Source organism: Pseudopipra pipra, chromosome 16 (genome assembly GCF_036250125.1).
Source record: "Pseudopipra pipra isolate bDixPip1 chromosome 16, bDixPip1.hap1, whole genome shotgun sequence".
NCBI lineage: Eukaryota > Metazoa > Chordata > Aves > Passeriformes > Pipridae > Pseudopipra > Pseudopipra pipra.
The window spans coordinates 14,771,020-14,780,480 of NC_087564.1; the positions used below are offsets into that span (position 1 = coordinate 14,771,020).

General features: G+C 52.9%; 1 long non-coding RNA gene across 1 annotated transcript; it reads left to right on the forward strand.

The window, feature by feature from the left end:
- The first annotated feature begins 3,595 nt into the window (after positions 1-3,595).
- On the forward strand, positions 3,596-9,029 carry LOC135423279 (uncharacterized). The gene is made up of 3 exons (XR_010434763.1): positions 3,596-3,671; positions 5,979-6,116; positions 7,718-9,029. It is a non-coding gene; the product is annotated as an uncharacterized LOC135423279 (long non-coding RNA).
- Positions 9,030-9,461: the final 432 nt, after the last annotated feature.

The window sequence follows — 9,461 nt, forward strand, 5'->3', positions numbered from 1 at the left end:
CCCCAGGAAACACTCGGTGAGCACAGGGAGAAGGGGTACATGGGACAAGACCTTCTCCTCTCTCCCCACAAAATAAACCCCAAGGAGAGTAAAGGACAAATCCCTTGGCAAAAAAAAAAAAAGCCTCATCAAAGGCACCTGATTTTAAGAAGGACTTAATGCATCCCAGGTGAGAGAGCACCTCGGAGAAGCTCCTCAGACTGAGATTTTAGGAGACCTCACAGTCACACCCCTTCCTTCTGTAACAGAGGGAGATCTTTTAGCAAACCTAAAGCTCGTTCTGGTGGTTTATGGATTTGTGCTTCTGCGTGGGCAGGAAGAGTCACCAAAGCCACACACCCGGCCAGAAACCACCTTCTTTTGTCATCTTTTAAGTTACTCTTCCCCCTGGGACAAGCACCTGGGCAATCTCAGCCCTCAGCACACTGATCTCCTCCTCCAGTCTCCCCATGCAGCTGCTTTCCAAGTGTCCCAACCCCGTGGTGGTGGCACTTTGTCCCCCAGCTCCCGACCTCTGGCTGCCTAACACACACTCAGCACCTGAGCCAGGCACACAACTCCTCCCTTCCAGGGGGCTCCAAAAATCACAGCCACCTCTCACCAAAAAACTTAAAAGTTGCCTCCAATGGATTTTCTCATGGAGACTGGGAGAAGGGGAAGAGATCCCAGCAAGGAGCTCGTCCCTGTGGCTGTGAGACATCACGAGCTTTGCTCTGCTACACCCGAAACACTCTGGCTCTGACAGCACCAACAGCACAACCCAGGGCTTGGGGAGGGTTATTAACCACAAAAAAACCCCAGCAGAAGTAATGGGAGATAGCAAAAATTGGGCATCTTTAAGGGAAATTAAAAGGAGAGGCCAAATGGAACAGATGTCGGGTTTTCTCTGCCACTGCACTGACAACATTTTTGTCTCCTTATCAATAAAAAACTTTTTAAAAGGAGAAAAGGAAATCATCATGGTACTAAGGAGGGAAGGGAGCACAAGAGAGAAAATTCGTAAATTAGATAAAATGATGATCCACATGCAGACCTCCTGCCACCAGTTATATCTGCACCTCTATAAGCAAATAGATATGATGGTATGGAAATTTGGAGACAGTTAGTACAATTGCCATCACCATCTCCATCTGATATCGTGTCAGATGGGTAAGGTTTGGCAAAGAACTCGCTCTCCTGTGAATTCTGAGGGGGGAAATCAAAGCCCAGCCTCACCCTCCGGCAGCAGGAGCAAACCTGAACCCTCCCTCCGAGCTGACACTGCTGTGGTTTTCTCCTGCTGTCGGTGGTACTGATTCTGGGGAGGCCAAACCCTGAGTACTGCGTGGGGAGAGACCCCTCAAAGCCAAAAGAAGAGAAGGCTTCTCCCTCCTGCTCCTTCCTGAAGTTTTAAAACACCATCACCTGATTTAAGGGGAGAAATCTGCCCTGCCTCACTCTCAGCTGTGACAGGAACACAGTGCCCTCTCCAAGCCCTTCCAGGGCCAAGACTATGACTTTTTTATTATGGAACTATCACTCTGTTTAACACTTCCATGGTTAAGCATCGCTTGAAGCTCAATTCCTTGTTTACTTCTCCCTCCCACCTGCACGTGCAGAGGAGCCCCGTTGCCCCCTGGCAAGGGTGTAAAGCAGAACTACCTGCAAAACTCAACACTTTGGGCCAACCTCAAGCAAACAAGGCCATAAAAATTTTGGGGGTTTCCCTCTCCAATTCTTTCACCTACTAACAGCCCAAGGCAGCGTTCTGGGGAGGACTGAGCAATTCCTACAACCAACAAGGCTGGACCTGGCATTGTTGCTGAGGAGAACGGGGATCTGGGAGGCTCAGGGGTTTCTCTGGTTAACTGAAGTGAGATCAATAATAACCATATTAATAAATAATGGGTTTAATAGCAGCAGGATAGAGGCAGCAAACTGCAGGCAGGTATTGGGGGGGGGAGGGAAAAGCATTAATTATCCACACAATGCCAGCACTCCAAGCACAGCTAAAAGCTCACTCTGGGAAGATTATCACGACAGACTGACAACTCTCACTTGCACGCAAGCATTTCGGGTAAAATTCAATTTTCTGGCTGTCACAGTCGAGAGGAACACCCTGCTGCCTACTATTTCACATTAATAAACTCAGTAAAGGACACAGGGGATGGGGGGAGATTGTTCTCTTCCTTCCCTGCCTGCAAGTTGCAGAAGAACAAAAGCAAAAGAGGAGTTTTGGGGAGCAAAGGCATGTGCTTTTCCCGAAGCAACTCCAACCCGCTCCATTTCTCCCCTCCGGGAAAGTGCACATGCACTCCCGGCTCTTATATAAACACAGGAGGGTCAGCGCCTGGCTGAGATTCCCCACCACGGCTAAAATAAATACGAGGTTGTCTTTTAAACTTCACTCCTTCCCACCCCAGAGAGAGAGGAGGGGAGCTGAGGGGTTCTCCCCTCTGTGGGTGCTCAGGGGCTGCAGCTCAGCACCCTCCAAGGTCGGGCACCTCGTCCTGCCGCCCGTCCCGGACAGGCGGGCGATGCTGGTGCAGCAAACGGGACCTTGGCGTGTGTGTCCCCCCCCCCCCCCAAAAGGAGCCCAGAGGGATGAACACGGGGGAAAGACGCTCCCTGCATGTCCCGCTCCCACAAACCCCCCCGTCCCCCTTCCCGAGGGGGACGCCCAGAGCGGGGACGCGCTGGGGACGCTCAGGGGACCGCGGTGGCTTCGTGCCATCCCCATGCGCTGCTGGGAGCGGGGAGCCCGCGGGATGCGGAGCCCTGACGGGATGCTCCGGGCACGGGGGACATCCCGGGGGGCGCGGTGTCCCTCGGGAAAGGATATGGATTACAGACCAGCCTGAGGCACCAGCTGCGCGGGCGGGTGGTTTGCTTGAGGCAGAAGAAAGCGGTGGGTGCCAGCGCCGGGTAAGGCACCTGCTCCTCCTCCTCGGAGGCCAGGTCGGGCGGCGGGTCGCGGCCGGGGGAGCCGGCGGGGCTGGAGCCGGAGCCAGAGCCGGTGCCGGCATCCTCGGGCGGCTGCTCGGCGGGGCGGCGCGGCGGCGGCGCGGGGATGGGCACCCGCACCTCCCCGGCCGGGCGCGGCGGCTCTCGGCTCTCGCCATCACTCATGGTCGCGGCCAGGACCTGCGGGGCAAGGGCAGGGGGTCAGGGGCTGCGGCCCCCCCGGCGCCGGGGAAGCTCCCGCCGGGTCCCGGCGCCGCAGCCACAACAAAGGCGGGCGGGGGGAGGTCGGAGCCTCCGCCCGGGCGCGGCCGCTCCCGCCCCCCGGCGAGCTGGGGCTCCCCCCGGAGAAGCTCCGCCGCCCCCAGGTACCCCCTCCCGGCTTTTCCCTTTGTATTTTGGGGGATGGAAAATCGCTTGTGGGGTTTGGGGGTGTGTGTGTCCTACCTTAGTTCGGCGGAGCGCGGTGTTCCCAGGGGCATAGCCGTGCCTTCCAGCTCACATGGGACCAGGCGGCAATCGGGGCTCCGGGAGACGGCGGAGCTTCCCCCCCCCAGGCACGGCAGCACCCCCAAAATCCAGCGGGGGGGAGGGGGGAGCCGGGGCTCGGCGTGCGGCGCCCGCCCGCAGGGATGGAGGATGGAGGAAGGCTGGCGAGGAGGAGGATGGAGGAGGAGGAGGAGAGGTGGCGGCGGGAGCCCTTCCCGAGCCTCGCGGAGCCTCTCCCGACGGTAAATCCCAAGGAGCGAGCGGGGAGCTCCGCAAAGCTTCGCCCGCGCTGAACAGGAAACTTCGGATTTACCGGGGGAGGAGGGAGAGCGGAGGGGAGGGGAGAGGCGGGGGCGGCGGGGGCGGGCGGCCGGGAGGAGCCGGGGCAGCCCCGCGGGGCGGGCCGGGGGCGGGGGGGCTCCGGCATCGCCCCCTCCCCGGCCTTTGTTCGGGCTCCGGGCGGCGCGTGGGGAGGGCAGGTCACCCACGAGTGGAAGAAGGAGGTGGGAACCCCCCCACCACCACCACCAGCACCCCCGGGAGGTGGAAAGGACTCTGCGGAGGGGGGGGGACCGCGTTTGTCCCCTCCCTGGGGTGAGGGATGCGCGGCTCCGCTCCCCGCGGCCGGGGACCCTCAAAAGGAGATAACACCCCAAAAGCGGGAGATACACCCCCAGCTAGGGAGGATGCCCTCCCAGAAAGGGAGATACACCCCCGAAAAGGGAGATGCCCCCCAACACACACCCCGGAGGTCTGCGGGGCTCCCCCCAGCCCCCTGCAAACCCCGCTTGCCCCCAGGGCATTGATCCCTTAGTTTTAATAAATAACTGTACAAAGCCAAGTTCGAGGTCGGAGCGTTTTAATAACTAAAGATCGGCTCTAAACTGCGCTGGTTTGGAGCTGAGTAGCTAATCTTCTCAAGGGCTTAGCTCGCAGGGATCCGAATAAACAGATCATGGAAAGTCCTTACAGGCACCATCCCCTTAAACTCTGCTCAGGAAGTTTTATTCCTTTGAGTTCTTTGGAATTATGTGAATTATATCAGAATATAGCACCGATGGGGGCGGGGGGGGGGGGCAATAGGAATTTAAAACTGTTAGCTGGATGCATTCCCCTCCACTGGAATGTTTTAAGGAGTGTGAGTTCATTATACACCACCACATTCAATTTGCAAATGTAGTTCCCAATGCTATTCTTCATGGTTAATAACTGGGAATTGATTGAAAAGAGAGGTCATGCAGCTTTCAAAGCAGAAAGAGCCGAGCCTAATGGGGCTACTGAAGAGCTGGTTTTACATATGCACTTCCAAGGGTTGTTTTATTAGATGTTTGCAGGTTGTGATTAACAGTGTGTGGCAATTTTATTATTGAACAACAGCAAAAAAAAAATGCCTCTGATAAGCAGGACACAGCCTGCAAAGAGAGTGTGAACTGTGCAAAGCAGAGATTGCACTTGGAGATTCCCCACGTTTATAAGAGCTAATTAGGGCAAATCATAAATTACAGTGGGAAGATGTGGATGTGAGTTGGTGGAGCTCTCCTTGAGCAAACCCTCTTCCGCTCATAAATTATCTTGCTCAGGAAAATGACCTTTAGAGGAAGAAAAGGAGGTTTACTAAAATGGGAACTGGGAGGAGGAGAGGCCAAGTGATGCTTCTTGACCCTCTCCCAAAGGCAGAAGCTGCCCAGGCAATAAACTTCCCTCCCAGCTCCGTGGCAGGAGAGCAGGATGCTGCTCCCACGACTGACAAATCCATCTTCAAAGCTCTTGTGGTTATTGAAAAGAGACAACACTTTGTTGGCAAATTATTTACTCCCTCCTGTAGTTCCTGAGTAACCCACAAGCAGTTGGAAGGAGCAGGGCAGATCCTGCTCCCTTTACTCCACGTTGTCCCCAAGTGGCTGCACCAGCACAGTCACCTCCCCACCTTTGCAGGAGTCAGAAGGATCTGGCCACGGCGTTTCTGCCATTAATAAACCACCAGAAATTTTAAAATCAATACCAATCTGAGACTACACCATCCCCTGAATGGGCACTTGGCTCACAAGCTCCCAGCTGACATAATGGGATGTGTAATGCTCTGAGCTGGCCCTAATAAACTGTCCCCTGCTGGCACACACCCGGCTCTGCTCCGGCCCACGTGCAGCGTGGACGGGCTGGAGATGAGCACATCAGCCCCAAAATCCCACAGCCCTGGAGATGAGCACATCAGCCCCAAAATCCAGAGCGGAGAGGGAGGTTCCCTCTCCTGGAACACGAGGGAGGTGTGTGAGCATTGGGAAGGGGTTGGGAGCTCAGTAGGGCAGACTCAGTTTGGGTTTCTAAAGATCCTGGAGACACCAAGATTTCCACGGCTCAGAAAGCAGATCTGCTCTGATTGTGACATGATGGGGACAGAGGACACCCAGCCTCCCCTCTGCCTGACCTGCCCCATCCATTCTCTCCAGCACAGACCAGCAACTTCCCAACTGCCAAGGAAGGCAAGACTTCACAAGAAAATCCCTGCTTGTCTCACGTATTTTTCATAAAAGAGCCAAATTCTATTTCAGATTCCTCCTCCAAACCTGCCTCCAACCTTTCAAAGGCTGTAAACATTCCAGCAACCCTGCTGATGGAGCAAAGAGAACCCCTGCCCAGCTCGGGATGCTGCCACACCCTGAGCCCCCTCAAGGAGCCCCAGTGCCAAGGTGAGACCCCCAGCAGGATTAAAGATCCATCCCTCAAGGTCACGGGCACGGTGAGGGCAGGGCCAGGCATCCCTGCATGTCACACCCAGCTCCCTGGCCAGGCTGGACCAGGAGCTTTGCCAACATTTATCAAATATTCCGGGAGCGCCATCGGAACGTCCTGTCAGATGAAACCCAGACTGTAAATCAAGCAAGGGAGTTTAATGTCTAAACCTGTGAGTGAGTGTGAGAGGCACAGCCTCCTCCCCAGAGCTGGGAGGATCAGCTGAGGGGAAAGAAAAAAAACCAAACCAACCCAGAAATAAAAATCCAATTTGACTTTGGGGGGGGTGGTGCTGCAGCATCTCCTGGGCTGAGACGAGATCAGTAGGTCAGACCTAGAGCTTAAAGCTGCTTTGGGTTTTTCTGCCCATTAAGCTGAGCTCTGAGCCATGAAGTCTGACAGAGGTGCTGAATGCTTTACGTAATTTCTGATATTTTTTTTTTTTTTTACTGGATCTAATTCTAGCTGACTCAAATCTGGGTTTTTCTGATTGCAGGAAAACCTTCAAACAAGGAACAATCTGGCTAATAGTGCTCGCATAAATCATCCTCCAAATAATGAGTATCTGTGGAGTGAATTCATTTAGCTAAATAGATGGAGGGCCACTTTAAAGTTATTTAGAAAGATTAACAAAAGAGAAGGGAAATGAAAAACAGATAATAAATTGACGAGGGAAGGGAAAAATTGTATTAGAAACAATGAATTCATAATAAATTCAAAATGTTAAAGGAGAAATTTCCAAAAAAGGAGATTGGCGCCGTGGCAGTTTGGCTGTGCCGGTGCTAAAATGTATTTTTAATTAAAATACATGGATGTTAAAATGCATTTTAAAATAGACAGATAAATAGGACCCGGGCCAAAATGATATTTTTATTTTTATGGCTTAAAAAATCACCCATAATTTGTCATTTCCTCAGTACAAGAGAACACTTATCTGCTCTGGGGCTGGTTCTCCCATTTCACCCAATGTGCTCTCATCAGCCCCTGACTCCAGAATGCCAAATGGCATATTCCAGCATTTATTGCCTTCCCACCTGGAATCTGCACCTTTTGCTGACAAAAAAATCCAGTATTTTGCTCCTGCTCTCTTTCTTCTTCTCTCCCTTTTCCCTCCTCCCATCTCAGCCTTTTCCCACTGATTTTGCCACGTGCAGCCCCTCATCCCAGCCCTTAATGTCACATTCCCTCTGCTCCTTGGGCCTGGATTTAGGGGTGACTTTCCCTCCTGTCCCAGTGACATTCCCCCAAGGAGCCCCTGTGAACACCTTGGATTGTCCTGATGAGCTTTTGGGATCTCAAAGCCCCCACAAAGCTCTGTGGGATGGCTGGACTTGGATCTTTGAGGCCCTTTCTGACCTAAACAGAGAAGCTGTGGCTGCCCCATCCCTGGAAGTGTCCAAGGCCAGGTTGGACGGGGCTTGGAGCAACCTGGGCTAGTGGAAGGTGTCCCTGCCCATGGCAGGGGGTGGGACTGGATGGGCTTTAAGGTCCCTTCCCACCCAAACCATTCCAGGATTCTGTGATCCTAAATAATTCCATGTTTGTATTTGCATCCCAGTGACAGCAGCAGACATGGATTTGCTTTCCAGCAGTTCAGTGAGGATTCCCTATTCCCTTTCCATAGAGTCTCACAGCAAGTCTCAATGCCATAATGGAGGAATGTTGAGGTTCTCCAGAGCCAAGCCTGGAGAAATCCCCCAAGAGGTCCACAGCAGGAGTGAAAAACCTTTAAATCCCACCAAAATCCTGAGGAAAACTGGGACAATGCCTCAAGTGATACGATGCTTTTGAGGTCAAGCCTACCAGTCATGATTTATCCTCCAGAAAAGCATCAATTTTGGGGATAGCATCCCCTAGCAACCACTGGCATTGTGTTACAGAAGGACAAGGATGTCCATCCTCAACCCCTGCCCTTACCTTGCCCTGTCTCCAGTCTCAGAGCTGACCATGCAGTGATTCCAAACACATCATCCAAGGAAAAGGATTTCAACCCCATACATTTTGGACAGGCTCAAAAACTTCCTTGTGGCCTCTCTCTGTCTCCTGTCGTGTTTGCTGCTTGGATTTCTTTACTTCTCATATCATGTTTAGACTTGCTAAATATAAAAAGTCTTCAAAATAACTGTGCAAAATATTCTCCAAGTCCTTGAGGGGGGAAAAAAAAATACATTGCTCAGCTCTGCCTTCTCGTGTTTTATGGGTTTAGTACATGATGTAAATAGATTATTTCCATAATAAATACTTGATAAAAATAATTTCCACGTGAAGTTCTAAGTCAACAAGTCCCAGAAAGGCAGAAGAGGAGCTCCCAGGTTGGCAGCAACATCCTGTGCATTCCTGAAAAAGTTTCCCAAACTTCATAGAATCGTGGAGCAGTTTGGGTTGGAGGGGACCTTTAATGGTCATCTAGTCCAACCCCAGACTTCTAATTTATTGGAAGGGAGCAGGTTGGGTGGGGAAGGCAAGCCTGGTCTCCACATCCCCCCTCTGCCTTCCCACCTCCTCCATGGGGACACCTCAGTGGGAAGGAGCCCAAGGGCTGCAGATGTGTTTGCTGACAATCCCATTAGTCTGGGGCCTGACATTCCATGGAATCCCGGGATTGTTTAGGTTGGAAAAGACCTTTAAGATCAGGGAGTCCGACCTCTAATGTAGGGATTTACCTGCTGCCTTTGGTCATCCTTCAGCAGAGGCCCCATGGGGCTGGTGGCACCTGCAGAAGGTGCCTCTCCTGGTCTCTGAGGACACCCGGCACAGGACCCCCCTGCAGAGCTGCTCCAGCCCTGGGGAACAGCCCTGGAAGGACATGGAGCTGCTGGAGAGAGTCCAGAGGAGGCACCAAGAGGATCAGAGGGATGGAACAGCTCTGCTGGGAGGAAAGGCTGGGAGAGTTGGCATAGTTCAGCCTGGAGAAGAGAAGCTTTGGGGTGACCTGGTTGTGGCCTTCCAGAAGGAGCCAACAAGAAACATGGAGAGGGACCATTTCCAAGGGCCTGGAGTGACAGGACAAGGGGGAATGGCCTCACATTGCCAGAGAGTAGGTTTGGATGGGATATGAGGAGGAAATTCTTTCCTTGAGAAGACCCCTAAGTGTGAGTTGTTGCCTTGTTGAAGTCCTTGGGACATCAGTGTTGGTCCACAATCATGGTTGGAAGTAAGTCCATCTCCAAAGTTCAGAGGTCTACCTGAGCACCATTTCCCAGCACTTTCCCAACACCTTTTCTCCCAGTTGGGCAGGTTCTGGTGAGCCAGATTTCCTGGGAGCATTTTTAATGTCGTTTTGGATAACGCTGCTTGTGGCC